At 44.3% G+C, this 15972-nt stretch overlaps 2 non-coding genes across 2 annotated transcripts; both read left to right on the top strand.

The window, feature by feature from the left end:
- Window positions 1–319: 319 nt before the first annotated feature.
- On the top strand, window positions 320–392 carry TRNAV-CAC (transfer RNA valine (anticodon CAC)). The gene has a single exon. It is a non-coding gene; the product is annotated as a tRNA-Val (tRNA).
- A 2225-nt stretch (window positions 393–2617) lies between these two features.
- TRNAN-GUU (transfer RNA asparagine (anticodon GUU)) lies at window positions 2618–2691 on the top strand. The gene has a single exon. It is a non-coding gene; the product is annotated as a tRNA-Asn (tRNA).
- Window positions 2692–15972: the final 13281 nt, after the last annotated feature.

Genomic DNA, 15972 nt, shown 5'->3' with positions numbered 1-15972 from the left:
GGAACCCCAGGCTCCCTCAGCTTCTGGGAACTGAGGAGTCAGCAGGGGCGACCCCCGTGCCCTCGAGGGCATAGCTGTGGATCCCAGGACTCTGCGGTCGGTGCGGGAGCCCAAAGGCCGACTGTGGGAGGCTCCGGGGTCCTCCCTTCGGGGCAGGCTCGGAACCCTAAAACCAGGGCCTCTCGGAAGGCAGTCTCCTTGCCTGAGAGATCTTGGGGCTTCAAGGTTCATTCTTGAGTTGAAAAAGTTGGCGACTACGATAGTGGTGGCAGCACCTACCGATTTCAGGGATGTGTCACGAAGCTGTGCCACCGGCCGTGTTTCCGTAGTGTAGCGGTTATCACGTTCGCCTCACACGCGAAAGGTCCCCGGTTCGAAACCGGGCGGAAACAAGCGTTCTTCCTTTCAGACATTTTTACCTTGCCATTCCAAGAAGCAAAACGGGCAGAAGGCAGGGGGGTGAGGCAGCGGGCGCAGCTGCATTTTCCACCCCCAGGGTACAGGGCAGGTGTCGCGTTGCTGCCTGACAGCCTGCTCAGCACCACGAGCCAGCCCTCCTTCCTCTGCTCTGAGTCACTGCGGAGTGCAGGCCACAGCCAGCTGATCCAAGTGGGCAAAGGACAAGGCTGACTTCGGGTCATTTTTACATCCGGAAATCCCCTCACCTACTATAGCGGGCGCCTCAATCTCTTCCACATGTTCACGCGACTTATGTCTCTGAAAACCAAGGAGTTCCTCCCTGGCTTGGCTTCACACACGTTCACCCCTGTGAAGCACACTTGGCTTTCCCCCACGTCGGCACACTTACGCAACAGTTTGATTTGCGTGACGGAACAAAAGAGACCGAACCCAACTGTGCACCGGGGACGCGAGCCAAAGACACGGCAATGAACAATGTCAGGCTCCACGAACTGAGCTGGTCGCGGAGGGGAAGGAGCCCGTGCCGCCGCCGTTAGCAGGAGAGCCCCCAGAGCCAGGGCAGACCTCAGGAAGTGGACGGATCTGCTCATCACCTGCTGACATCCCAGTCGGCACCTGACTCAAGAGAAAACCGAGGTTCAGAAAGAGAGCATGACCTTGGCCCCGCAGCACCCAGCGCTGAAGCTGGACCAGGACGGACCTTGTGTCCTGTCTCAGAGCCCAAGGCGTCGCCCAGGACTGGGGAGGTGAAGGGTGAGGGGCAGCCGGGCAAGGGCTGGGGGGCCTCGCACAGCTGCAGTCAGCCCCGGGCTTCTGGGAAATCTCCGTTCCTGCTCTCCGGGTCTCTGAAGTGTAATCTTTCCTTTTACAGTTTTCATCTGGAGACGCTAAGCGGGCCTCCTCAATGGTTCCCTGGTGGTCTAGTGGCTAGGATTCGGCGCTTTCACCGCTGCGGCCCGGGTTCGATTCCCGGTCAGGGAAGCGTGTTCTTTTTTCTTTCTTTGGTTTTTTTCTTCCTTTTTTCCCCCCCTTCAGCGTCTCCACTGGCAGGAGAGTCTTCCTCTTCCTGCCCCGACCAGAGCTGTGTTTTGTTTCAAGGTTCAGATGCAGAAGAGCTTCTGCACGGAGTCCCCGAATGCCGGTGAGTCCCGGCCTCGGGGTCCTTGACATCGCTCAGGCTGGAGGAGGTGAGATGTAGTGAACAGCCTGGGCTGGCCAGCTGTCGCCTGGGCTCTTTTGTCCCTGCGTGTTACAAACCCGAAGTCTTATTTACACCGTTTTCATCCCAAGAGAATCGGGGACTCGAGTTCCAAAAATTCATTAAAAACCAAAACCAAAACCCTTTGAAACATACAAAACAGTTGCAAGAGTAATAACGTCATATATTCTGTACGTAAGTGCACAGTAAACATTTTCCCACGTTGGGTTTCTCACTCTCTCTCCGTATACGAGAATGGCGACATCACTTGAGAGTTCCTCGCAGACGTCTCCACTCAAGATTGCTCCTTTCGTCTGGCGTGTCTCTCCAAGCCAGCTTCTGCGGGACTTGTCCTCCAAGACCAGGGGAAGCCTTTGTCCTCGCGAGGAGGCCCTCTTGCCCTTTCAGGAACCTGAAATCCTTTCTCTTCAGGCTGCAGAGAAGCTTCAGGAGGAGTTTTATTCAGCTCTCCCCGAAGTGCAGGCCAGGCGCGCCCTGTGCTCGTAGGCGTCCCCCCGGACCGGGTGCCCTCCGGTCTCCTCCCGGTTGTCTTGGCGGGCAGTGGGGTCTTGGGTCAGCCTGAGCGCTGGAACCGCCTACCTCGGGAAAGGCCCTTCAGGGAGGTGCAGCTGCCCCTTGGCTGTTGCCTGGATCTCTGTGCCCTGCAGGGAGCGTAAAGGGTTCTGACAGGACACAAAGGTGACGAATCCCTCCCTGTAGTGAGTGGGAGGATGAGAGGACCACATGGGAAATGCGTCAAAGGAAGGGGGTGTATTCTCAAGGGCTTGCCAGAATTGTCTGCATGGGTGGCTGCCCTATAATAGTGCTTAGTTTTGTCTTTTCCTCACCTTGACCCAGTCTCAGGTCCAGTGTGATCGACTGCTCTAAAGTTTCCGTTTTTCCGAAGCTTTGGAACTGGTACTGTTTTCCTGCGAGAAAGGTGGCACATCCTAGGAATTAGTGTCTACTCCGTAGAGATCAGAAGAGCCGCGTGCTCCAGTCTCTGTGGCGCAGTGGGTTAGCGCGTTCGGCTGTTAGTCGAAAGGTTGGTGATTCGAGCCCACCCAGGGACGGTGGGAGAGGTTTTAGAACCTTTAGAATCAGCGTTTTCCGTGCTGATTACCATTCCAGGTGTTCCATGCTGATTATTACCCGTACATCTGCTCCCACAACGTTTACCGAACTGCATTCGGGGTCCTATGCACCTCACGACGGCTGCCAGTCTTGGGCCACACTCCCCGTCCCAGCTCTATTGTCTGTCGTCTCTATTGGACTCTATACTTACCTAACTTTCGCCCTCCTGAAAGAGATTGAGGAATCCACGGTCTGGTGGGGTAGTCCTTATTCTGCCAAGTTTATAGACTTGGACAAGGAAGTTATATTTTATGTGTCTCAAATGTTTCATCTGTGAACGTTAGTAATTGTTCTATGAATGATATTATCAGTGAACTCATCATGATAATTCTCCTATGCATTATTTTTGATAAAGGCATTTCTTCCATGGTTGTGTATTATTTGGTTTCATGGTTTCACGATGACGAATGTGCTGGAACCATCATTATTGTACTCACACCTCTGACCACTCGTGCAGGTGTTTCCATCGCGTAGAGAACCGGAAGTGCAAGTGCTACCGTTAGTGTTTCTATGCTTCTAATGTTGGTAAATCCTGCAAATTTGCCCTCCACAGAAGTGGGACCAAATCATCCTCCATTTTATTTTCCAGCCTTTTAATGTCCCTTTCTTCATTTACTTGCCAACACAGCAATCTTTCTATACATCTCTCTATGATAGTCTAACTAATAAAGGGAGCAGTGCCCTCCCGACATAACTAAGGGGAAGGACAACAGAGGGACATTGTGGGCATTACACACAGATATTCTATTGCATATGTTCGAAAGCTAATTCTCTGCTGACCTAGTCAACAGGGTCCAGAGAAGACCGCCCAGAATGACCTCTTTGACAACGTCCTGCCAAGCAACTTATCCAAAGAGGAGAATCTCGCTGATCCCACAGGTTTTTTCCTTCTCCCCTTTCCTCTTCTATTTATAAGTTTTGGTTATACTTTTAATTTGATGAAAACAATCGAATGCTTGTCCTCCCTCCTATAAAATGGGGAATTAGCATGCAAATAAATGTCTCTATATTATTCCTTGACACTTTTCTGTGTGTGTGTGTTTGTTTTGTGGCTGTGACTATAAACACTAGCCCATCTAAGACACATCGTGGGAGCCAACAGAATCCTGACCCCCACAGTTTCCTGCTTCAGACCTGGACCCTTAGAGCTATTGGCTCATGGTTGCTCTGTTCTGTTAAATCTCATGTGCAGAAATTGAGCATTTTGGCTTTTTCATACCGTGTGGTTACCGGACAGGTATTTTCTCTCTCTCTCTCCCTCTCATTTGTGCATCGCTAATTTCTTCTCTCAGTGCGGGATTCTGGTTCTAATTTTAGGAAGTGAACTTCTGGGGATAATCCCTGTTGGGTGGTGGTTGACAGGGATCCATTCCGTTAGATAGAAGATGCCAGCTAATCCAGGTCATGAGTCTTTTTTCCCTGCTGCTCGTCCTGAGGATTCTGGTATTTCCTGGCACGTGACACCCCAACAGTGAGAACTTATCCACCTCTTGCCTTTCCACTATTTGGTAAAAACCATGTGGGCCCAGGCAATAATTGTCAGTAACTGCAAGAGTGTAATATCTACACTAAGGACGATCTTAATATGCAACGGTTCCCTCATAAGGAGCTCAACATTAATGAGGGGGATTAATACAGGAAGAATATTGAAGTTTTAGCACGGAATAGGCAGCCTTCTTTCATTGGTATACTCTAGTTTCTAAATAACTGAAAAAATTCAAACAAATGTCCTTTAGGGATTGCTTAAATCAGACTACAGACAGCAGAGGAAAGACATTTATATCATTAGAAACAAGCAACAAAGTCAGCAACATGAGCACTTGGGACAAGTGCTAGAAATCAAGATTTAAACCTTCCAGAACTGTAAGCCAGTTCAGTCCTTGATACAAATGGATGAGGAGCAATGACTTCATGCACCGATACATACCCTGGAGACTCAAAAGCGTATCATTTTCAGCAGTGAGGGTCCTCCAAAAACCTAAATGTTGCTTAATTATTTCACTTTGTTTCCCTCACTGGCAAGTGTTATTAATACATATCATTGCTTCTGCTTTCACTTTAAATAATGTCCACTAGTTTGATGGCTTGCTTTGCCTTTTAAATCTATTTTTTTTCCAGAAAGAAATCAATATATTTTCTCTTCCTCTGGAGAGAATGGACAAATTAGGTCTGTAACCATTTAAAGGAGTCACTTCCCCAGTTAGCTTCAGGAACGTAATAATAACATATATAAATCTAAAATAGGAAGATTAAGAATCTCTGCGAGGGGCTTCCCTGGTGGTGCAGTGGTTGAGAATCCGCCTGCCCATGCAGGGGACACGGGTTCATGCCCTGGTCCAGGAAGATCCCACATGCTGCAGAGCGGCTGGGCCCGAGAGTCATGGCCGCTGAGCCAGCGTGTCTGGAGCCTGTGCTCCACAATGACGGGAGAGGCCCGCATACCGCAAAAAAAAAAAAAAAAGGATTTCTGGGAAAAATGCTTTACTACTTATGCTGTCAATGTGGTAGCTATATAAGGAAAAATCGTGTTGTTGAATTTGTGACAAAGAAAAGAAACAAATTTAGCTGTAGATTAAATTAATGGTCTTGAATACTTGGAACAACAACAACAAACAACAGATGATATTGATAACAAAGATGAATCTTAATACTTTTATGCAATTTAAATAATTTATATGTTTGATATATAATGGCATTTAAAATGTTTCTATCATGTTGTGTTTTTTTAAATTGAGGCGTGTCAGTAAAATTAGATCGGTTTAATAATTTCGGTCTAAAAATGACTATATGTATGTTTTTTGTTTTCAGATTACCTTGTAATATAGAAAATAATGATGGTATAGCATTCTAGTATATAATTCTTGGCTTCATTTTGGCTTGAAAATCTGAGTTAATTTGGACTTCCTAACTTTCCCATAATGGTTGTACTAGTCAAATAAGCGAACATATCCAATAAGTTTTTCAACTTCTAAAAATTTAAATTTATGTGTTGAAGTATATTAAATATACTAGTCAAGTACACTAAATATACTAATATCTTCAAAGAGGAATGAATACTTTTACTTCTAGAAACCAGATGACTCAATTATTCCACTTGTAATTTCTGGGAAATATTTTTAGGTGTCATGAAATATATGATTCCATATATACCAATATATGATTCCAACAGTCTCACGTTCCAATATGTGTCAGCCTAAATTATAAATTCAAGATCTAGAGTTAACTTTAATCCTTTGACTGATATTAAATTGATTTAATGAACGAATCATCTTTGGTTGCCTGCAAATTCTCTCCGTCTTTGTCCTTCCCGTTTGGACTAATTTCCTGATAGGTTGGCTGAAAACAACGCTTTCGTTGGGGAATGCTGTTGTTTTCTGGGTTCACATATACTTCTGTATTTTACAGGTCTTTGGCTGGTGCTGTGGCTATTCTTACGTGCTCCCTTGACAAAAGTTCGGTAGAGTAGCTTGTGTTTTCCCCGCTCTGACACTTCAGAATCATAACCTTAATGCTGCGCACTGCATGGCTTCTGGAACCTTGTCAAAGGGCCTCGTTGCTTCTTGTTACACATTCATTCTTTGCACGGCACTTGCTTTTTATCACAGCAAGCACCAAAATCCAGCTTTGCAAAGAAATAATATCATTGAAAAGAATGTAGAATAATCTACCATTGCCAGATTTTACTATGTAAGTTACACCTCAATAAAGCTTACTTTAAAAAAAAAAAGACAAACCAAACCAAATGTTGACAGGATGGAAAGCACTGGAAATTCTTATTCATTTCTGGAAAGGGTATAAAAAAGTTCAACAGGTTGGAAAAACAACTTGGCAGCATCAACTGAGCGTCATGCATACACAGTTACGTGCTGTGGCCCAGAAATCGTACTGTTAGCTGTGCTATACCTTTGACCTGTGCTCTCCAATAGGATAGGGGCAAGCCACATGGAGCTACTGAACCCTTGAAAGTTCCTAGGGCCGCAGGCTGTGGTGATAATATTTTGATGTAGTAAGTCTCCTAAAACATTAAAATAGATTAAAATAGAAAATTCAACATCCCTGTGACAGGTTTGAAAACTAATAAAGGGAAACGTCACTAAAACGAAGTCTGGAGAGCAGAAGTGGTAGCTCCCACGGGGCAGCGCTCAAGTGCAAAGACAGGGAGTGTCATCAGTTACAGACCCAAACAGAAGAAGCATCAACAGGAAAGAAACATTGATTACAGGCCCCAACAGAAAAACATGTACATTGCATCTCCTGCAAGAAATCAGCAACTTGGCAATGAGAAACCGTCATCACCCTGAACTTTCACTTTTCTCCAGTGGACTTGGCTTCAGAACAACCTCCCTCAGCTTCCTTCTCTTTCTCTGTAAAGTAAGGTTCCTTCCTCTCCTTTGTTTGTGGGACTTGCCTGTGGCTTTTGCTATAGCTTGCTTGTCCTGAATTGCAATTCTTCCGCTATTCCTGAGTAACCCCTTTTTGCTGGAAAGAAACCCAAAACCCAAAAAACCCCCCAACTTTTATATATTTTTATACTTATAAATTTTTAAAATTTATTTGGGTTTTTGGCTGCGTTGGGTCTTTGTTGCTGGGTGAGGGCTTTCTCTAGTTGCAGTGATTGGGGGCTACTCTTCACTGTGGTGGCTTCTCTTATTGTGGAGCACGGGCTTTAGGTACGCAGGCGTCAGTACTTGTGCCATGAGGGCTCAGTAGTTGTGGCTCACGGGGTCTAGAGCGTAGGCTCAGTAGTTGGTGTGCACAGGCTTAGTTGCTCCACAGCATGTGGGAGCTTTCCGGATCAGGGCTCGACCCCGTGTCAACTGCCTTGGCAGGCGGATTCTTACCCAATATGCAACCAGGGAAGCCACAAAAAGTATTATTTTTAAAGTCAACACTGGCATTATTCTGTTGGAATGGGGTGCCCTAGAAAAATGTGTATGTCCACCTAAAGTCATAAAAAATATTCGTACCATTTCAGAATATCCTCGACTGGAAACAACTGGAATGTCCAACAGTCAAAAACTATGTAGAGTTATATTCTTACAAGGAATAGACACAAAGAACTAGGTGAAAAATTAGGGTTAAATTTTACTGACATTATGTTGAGTGAAAGATGTCAGACCCCTGCCCTTCCAGCCCCCCAGACCCAGTGCATGCCCTGTGATTCAATTTATGTGAAAGTAACAGGCAGAGAGGCTGGGAGGGGTATGTGTGCGATTACTCTGAGCTCTTGCATGGGAAGAGTCATGAGGAAGCCTTTTGTGGTCTGGTAATTTTCCATACCTCAGTTATTCAGGTTGCTTCATCAGTATTCACGTTGGTGTACACTGGGAATGGTTTTGGAACTGTATACTCTTTGTACTTTATGCATATTATGCCTCATTTTTTAAAAGTTTAATGCCACTTGGTTATTGTGAAAGTGATGTTGATACATTGTCTTCTGCCTTGTCCTGGGCTAGGAGGAAAAGTAAATTCAAAAATTACTGTTGTATTTTTGCTGCCCTCAGAGTTTTGGCTTCCCTTCACTATCGGATATCAGACTACTTACTTATATGTTGCTCACAACCATTACCTGAAGCTGACATTTCACTGTTAATACTGTGTCAAAGAGGGAGCCGAGTGTGCATGACCAAATCTGCCCTTTTTTAGAATCAATATGAGTCAAGGAAGGGGGGGCGTACATGAAATTGAGAAATTCTCATGAGGAAAGTAGTTCAATTAGGCTTAACTAACTAACTAACAGGTGCCAAAGGTGGACACTGGCAGGTAGTACACAAAGAAAGGCCACCACATTCATTTCACCACTAAACTCTCAAGAATTTTTGGAGCATCCACACATAGCCAAAAGCGTTTACCTGATTAGTTTGGAACTTCACTAGATTATCCCGTCCAGAGTAGCTGTTTGATGGCTTTCAGCTATCTGTTCCTCAAGGAAAGGGAAAACTCCCCTTTCTCAGGCTGTGTGTGTGTGTGTGTGTGTGTGTGTGTGTGTGTGTGTGTGTGTTCTCTTTTCTGGCTCTTTTATAAATCCTGTCTTTGTTTAATGACAACATCCTAATAACTGTTTCCCATTTTTAGTAGTAACCATGTGAGCTAACTCATTCAAAATCTCTTTACTACTTGAAGTAAGTCTGAAAGAGAAAAACAAATATCGTATAGCAACGCATATAAGTGGAACCAAGAAAAATGGTTCAGATGAACCGGTTTGCAGGGCAGAAAGAGAGACACAGTTGTAGAGAACAAACATATGGACACCAACGCAGGGAAACTGGCAGAGGGGTTGGTGGTGGTGGGATGAATTGGGAGATTGGGATTGACATAGATACACTAATATGTATAAAATTACTAATAAGAACCTGCTTTATAAAAAATAAATAAAATTCAAGAATAATCTTTTTACTACTAATGTTGAAGTATTATTTTCATATTCTCATCTGTATACACTATACTGGTAGCTTTGAAATCTATTCTTGGTGGAGACTGCCATGGAAAGGGAAACTTTAGCCCTTAAATTTTTGTAAGGTAGGTCCTTCTTAGTCTTTAAATAGATAGTTTCCAGTTAGTGTGTATTTAACAAACTCATAGTCATTCTGTCTACCTCTAACGTCCGTCGTTGCTTCTCCAATGGTCCTGTTTACTCTTTCTCCTCTTCTTCTTCATTTCATTAATTAGTTTGTGGAGTTTTGTAGGCCTACCTTTCAATCTTCTTTTCCTCTTTGAAATCTTGGAGGTTGAACAGGAGGGGATACAAATCTCAGTGAAGTTTTCTCAGTTACCCTTGAGCATGGTGGCCAAGGGGCAGGGCTCTGGAAGCAAAGTGCCTGGGTCTGAGTGCTGGCTGTTGGAATGGTGTGCCCTAGAGAAATGTGTATGTCCACCAATAGTTGTAAAAGAAGGTTTGTACCATTTCAGAATATCCTCAAGTGGAAACAACTGAAATGTCCAATAGTAGAAAATTATGTAGTGTTATATTCTTACAAGGAATACACGCAGAGACAAAGAACTACATGAAAAATATGGTTAAATTTTATAGATATAATATTCGAAGTCAGACACATGCCCCTCCCCCCAAAAAAACCCAGTGCATTCCTTGTGATTCAATTTATGTGAAAGTAACAGGCAGAGAGGTTGGGAGGGGTATGTGTGTGATTACTCCGAGCTTTTGCATGGGAAGGGTCATAAGGAAGCGTTTTGTGAACTGGTTATTTTCCATACCTTAGTCTGGGTACTGCTTCATTAGTTATTCATGTTGGTGTGCAGTGTAATGGTTTTGGAACTGTTACTCTTTGTACTTTATACATATTATGCCTCATTTTTAAAAACGTTTAAATCCACTTGGTTATTGCTACAGTGATGTTGATAGTTATTCTGCTTTGGCCTGGGCTAGGAGGCATAGTAAGTTCAAAGTAGTTACTGTGAGTTTTTTGTTGTCCTCAGATTTTGGCCTTCTCTTCACTATCAGATATCTGACTACTTACTTATCTGTTGCTCACAACCATTACCCTAAGGTGACAGTCAACTGTTACTAATGTGTCAAAGAGAGAAGCAAGTGTTCATGATCAAATCTTGCTCTGTTAAGAATCAATATGAGTCAAGGAAGGGGGAGGGTATATGAAATTGAGAAATTCTGATGAGGAAAGTAGTTCAATTAGGCTTAAGTAACTCTGAGGTGTCAAAGGGAGGACACTGGCAGGTAGTACACAAAGAAAAGCTGCCACATTCATTTCACCACTCAACTCTGAAGAATTTTTGGAGTATCCACACATAGCCAAAAGCTTTTACCTGATTAGTTAGTCATCTTCACCAGATTTACCTATCCGGACTCTTTGATGGCTTTCAGCTAATTTGTTTACCAAGGGTTCTTGGCCTTTCTTAATCAATAGAAATTGATAACAGGCCAGACAAGGAATTCAGGCAAGGCTTTACTGCGATCCCTGATGCAGGAAAACAACAGGTTCCCTCGCTTGCTATGGAGGTGGGGGGTGGGGGGCAGCGGCCAGCTGGTTCCTTATATGGGGCCAGGATAGGGGTGGCTTCCGGGGTTGGGCTGGGCGGTGGCTTAGGTTTTCCCATCCATTTGGTGGGGTTGTGTGCATGGGGCATGTTCAGTACCCTATTTTTGCTACCAGCTCTTCAGAGATGGCAGTTAGGTTTTTGGTCTTTTTGTATCTTGTTGTTCATAATTCTTCCCAACGGAGCATGCACGCAGTTATTTTTAGTCTCATTTAGTTTCTTTGTATTTTGTTGAAGGAGGAGACGTTTTGATCTCGAGGAGATAGCAGCCAGTGGTGGCTTGAATTGAGATCTTTGTTTCCTGCTCAGGAATTGAACGTGGGTGGCCTGGGTGAAAAGCAGGAATCCTAGCCACCAGTCCACAAGGGGCTAGGGCTAGAAGCAAAGTTGCCCTGGCTCTTGCTCCTATTGAAAAATGAATTTTTCAAGGAGGCAAAAACTGTAAAAACACGTTCAAAGTTTATTATTAGAGCCATAGCACAAGTGGGAGGGCACACAGAGAAACAGTTTAAGACTGAAGCAAGGCAGAGATACACACCCGGAGATAAAGGGTGTGGCCATCCTCCCTAATGAGGAAGAGCGTACCAGAGAGGTGATTCAAATCACTTATATAGGGCATTTCTTCTGGGTCTTTGTTTACCTTTAGCCAATTATCTCGATTCTTTTTCACACCTAACCTGTCCTAGCGCCCTTCCCGACATGCTTGTGCATCTTTTTGCCAAGATAGATTCTGGCCCAGAGGCCTACGGGGAGGTTAACATCACCTATTATAGGGTGGCTCCCTCCCTCCCTCCCTTTTGACCCCAGAGGAACCTTTCTGAGCATGTATAGTTTGGGAGGTCTCCTTGACCTCAAGAATAAGAAATATGTGGTCTCTTTATATTCTATCCAAGTAGGACTCAGCTCCACCTTGCTGCTGCTATTAGCTTTACCTTGGAGTATCTGTCCACAGGGGACGGATTCCAACTGCTCAGCCTGGGGCCCATCTATCTTCTGCCTCAGTTTGTCCAGGTGCAAACACTGCAGGAAAGGGTCCCAGGTCCCAGCCTGTCTCAGTAAGACAGAGGGTAGTAGATAGATGTTAAAATCTGTTCGAAGATAGAATCAAAACAACACCTGAAAATGGAAATAAAATGAATGAAATTTCCAATGAATGAAATTGAACTTTCAAGATGGAATAGAGTTCACCGCCAGTCATAATGGTTAATGGGTTTTACTAGACATACACACAATAGTACATCACAAAGACAACTGGATTTGAAAGGAAGCAGTTTCCCCTGGACTCCTAAATGTTCTCTATTCTACGCATTGAAAGCCGTTACAGATCAAAAAACGTGCTCAGGCTTCAGCAGGCCGCCAGACAGGTGCTCGGCAGGGGAGAGGTTAAGCAGCCAGCCACGCGCGGACGGCCCCAATGGGTCGGGGCGGGTGGGAGGAAAAGAGCGAGCGGTCGACGTCACTTCCCCCAGAGGGCGCCCGCCCTCTGGTAGGCTTGGCTGGACGGCGTGGGAGGAGGAAGGCGCGGAGCAGGGCGGGGCGTGGGCTGGAGGGGAGCGGTAATTCCCGTTGGCTTGACGGATGGGGCGTGTCGTATGTAGATTTCTCAGCGCAGGGTCTGCTGGTTAGTGATCTGGTGGTGAAAGACGACATGATCTCCCGTGGTGTGGGAGCGAATCGAGGGATGTTGGTTGCAAGTACATGGATCAACTGTGTGGAAGGGGCAGGAAGGCTCGGGGCTGCGGGGAGGAAAGTGACCGTGTGTGTACAGTATAAGGCGTCTGAGGGTGTCTGAGGGCCGAAGGAAATAACTTTAGATTTACTTGACAGCGGAAATAGTATGGTCGTGACAGTGTAGTTTTTTCAGTATGGGACTTGGCTACTGTGCTTTAGATGTGTTAATTCCTGCCATTTCCAGAAGTGTGGGTAATTCGATTGCATAATTTGTGGTAGGAAGGTCTCCTTTCGCGCATTTTATTGGTAGTTTCCATGTTCTGAAAGCGTTGGTAATTGCTTTTTGTTCGTGGTTTTATTTTACTCAGTGTTAGTTAGAGATACACCATAGAGTATCTTCGTTTTGGAAGGAGCGTTCGAGTTATGTGAGTAAAAACACTTTTTGTTGTTGGTTACTTACCGCTTTAAATCAATGGTTGTGGGCTTCTTTGGTGGCGCAGTGGTTGAGAATCCGCTTGCCGATGTAGCGGACACAGGTTCGTGCCGCGGTTCGGGAAGATTCCACATGCAGCGGAGTGGCTGGGCCCGTGAGCCAGGGCCGCTGAGCCCGCGCGTCCGGGGCCTGTGCTCCGCAACGGGAGAGGCCACAACAGTGGTACACACAAAAAATCAACGGTTGTGCAGCGAGCGTTCGTTTTCCATCTGGGGGAGATAATTGAAAACCGACACTCGAAAGAGCAGTGTTTCCGCGGAGCTTTGGGGAGTTTGCTGAAGGTAGTAGTGCAGTTAAGGTATGCGGTATGTACCGTATCGCCGCGTGGAGTTGAGAAAATGCGTTTTCATACGGTATGCGGATTTCCTTTGCTTTTCTTTACAGTTGGGCTGTCCTTACTTTATAACACCTTAAAATTTATAACGGTTTAGTTGTTTAGGTTGGTGTCAGGGATGTCTTCGGGTATGTTATTTGCGACGCAGATTTGCACGAGCTTAGACGCAAGGAAGTTTTTGCAAGACTCTGAGCAGATGTTTCCGGAACCTCAATGAAGACATGAAGCCCACAAGGAAAAGAAAACTGGAGTTCTCGTTGGCCTGTCACTGCTTCCGAAGTCCCAAGCCTAAAAATAGGAGTGTTCTGTTACTGCTGCTTGTCAAAAACCTAAGCACCTAGTTGGGTTAAGAATCCAGAAGCAGTAGGAAGAAATCGGGGAGGAGCCGTAGGTTACTGCAAGCCTGCCTACTATCAGCGGATAAATTATATGTGTGAGCAGTAAAAACGCTGGTGACTTCTCTGACCTTTTTAGGGTCCAAATAAATGTGGTAGCCACTTCCTTTTCCGCTTTCCAAATCTCTGCTAATGTCGTCCTGTGGCCCAAGTTAACCCAGAACTATGCAGAGAGAGGAATTCTGGGAAACTTTTTTCTAGCTTAGCAATTTTGACACAGATCTACCACAAGCTATGTATTGTGGACTTGACATCCATATATATAGATAGATAGATATCTATATCTACATATCTTTTTCCTTTCTCTCGAAACCCTTCTTAACTTTTTAAATAAAGCCAATAACAAAATAATGCTTACCTCAAACAGTGAAAACATGCCAACTTTTCCACAAAAGAGGATAAAGTTTACTTGTCTTTGAATGTTTTTCATTCTTCTAGCTGAGTCACATTCTTTTTACTTTAGATATGCTGTAACAAATACTGAAATTAAAAGTTAACTCTTAGCAACAGATTTTGTTAGCTGGTAGTGGGATGAAAGAGGAAATTCAGAGAAAAATATTGGTTGATACATATACAACTATTAGTATTATAATAAGAAATATTCATAACTGTTACAGACCTCATTTCTGCAACTGTCACTGGTATCTATAACTATTTTCTTCGCTACTATCAACAAATAAAATTCAGCCAGATAAATGTGAAGATCTAATTGGCTTTATTCAACGATTTAGGGACTGCTGTCATATCAGGGGCTGAGTTTTTCTCTGCTGTTGACTGCTTGGGCACCACTAGCGATTGTAGGTAGATTAGCCATGATGAGTGGAACACATGATGCTGAACCATACATAAAATGCAATCCTGCTTTAAAGTCTGCTAAATCCAACATCTGAGACATCTCGGAGTTGGTTTCTTTTAACTGCTTTGTTTTCCTTTTTTAAAATATATGTTGAACGGGTCACATTTTTCTGTTTCTTTGCATGTTTAGTATTTTTTATTGTTTACTGGACACTTTGAATAATGCAGTGTAGAGTATCAACTTTTGTTCTACTAAGCACTTTGATTACTGGCCAGTGACCTTGAACTTGTGTACGACTGGATTAATAGTTTGTTTCTCAGTAGATTTGAGGAAAGTCCAAGGTGTTTCCCAAAGCCCTCTTTGGTGTGACCAACGTCCAAACCCTGCTAATCTTGTCAAGTCTTGGTTTTATCCTTTTTTAGGGAGGATCAAGAGTAGGCCTCACACTAGGTTGTGATCTTTACTCCTAAAGCAGCCTTTCTGGAGTATCAACTGGATGCTCAAGGTGGTAAAGAGTCGTTAACAAACCCTGAATTCCAATGTTGCCAGCAGAGACTTCTAAGATCTCTGTTCTGTTTTCCATCCTGTAGCATCTGTTGTCCGGTAAGCCTTGGTAGTAGCTCTCCACACATGAGCAGCCCAGCACTCAGCAAATGACTGGCAGGAGACCCAGTATGGATTTCTGAAAACTAGCCTGTAAACTGTCTTCTCCTTTCTGGTTCTCTGCAGATTCCAGTTGCTTCAGCTGTCCTCTGATATCTACCTTAGCTCGGTGTGAACACCATGCTCTGCTGGGATTCCAGCTTGCTATATACCACCATCAGGTCATTTCCGCAACCCTCTCTCAGGCAATCACAGTCTTGCACTGCCTCTGTCCAGTGTCTATAACAGGTGTTTCACATATTTTGTCCATTTTTATGGTTGTTTACAGCAAGAAGACTAAACTGGTGGCACTACTATACTATAGCTGTAGGTAGAAGTCCTGGATTCTTTTCAGTGCCTTTAAAATTAAGGTTTAATCACACACATTACTGATGTCTAAATAATTTGAACACTGTTTTCCACATTTAAAAATGACCTGGTTCAAGGTTTTGTTTTTACCTTATTAACAAGTACAACTAAACCAATTTAGGCTTGCTGGATTCACTTTCAGCATAGTGACCCCCCAGCACCACAAAGACATCTGGGCTGAGGACCCTGTTCTTTGGCTATATTCCAATGCTTTGACTATATGCCACCCCAAAGTATGCCAATTTGGCATAAGAATTATTTTGGGCTAAAGGCATTTGGAGAACAGCAAGTACAATCATTCTTGTCACCAGAGACAGGAAGTCAAGGCCGAGAGAAATCCACACAAACAGACTTTGTTAAAATAACTCATATCTTCCTTAGTCTTCCAATGTGTTATACTTTTCCATAATCACCTCTCTTTGTTCAACCTAGTATATAAATACTTAGGCCTAGCCACTTCTTTGCATTTTCATTTTCCTATTGGAGCTCCCAAGTACATGTGAAAATCTG

Source organism: Kogia breviceps, chromosome 1 (genome assembly GCF_026419965.1).
Source record: "Kogia breviceps isolate mKogBre1 chromosome 1, mKogBre1 haplotype 1, whole genome shotgun sequence".
Taxonomy (NCBI): Eukaryota; Metazoa; Chordata; class Mammalia; order Artiodactyla; family Physeteridae; genus Kogia; species Kogia breviceps.
Note: the sequence above shows the minus strand (reverse complement) of the source record. Positions and strands in the feature narration are given on the sequence as shown.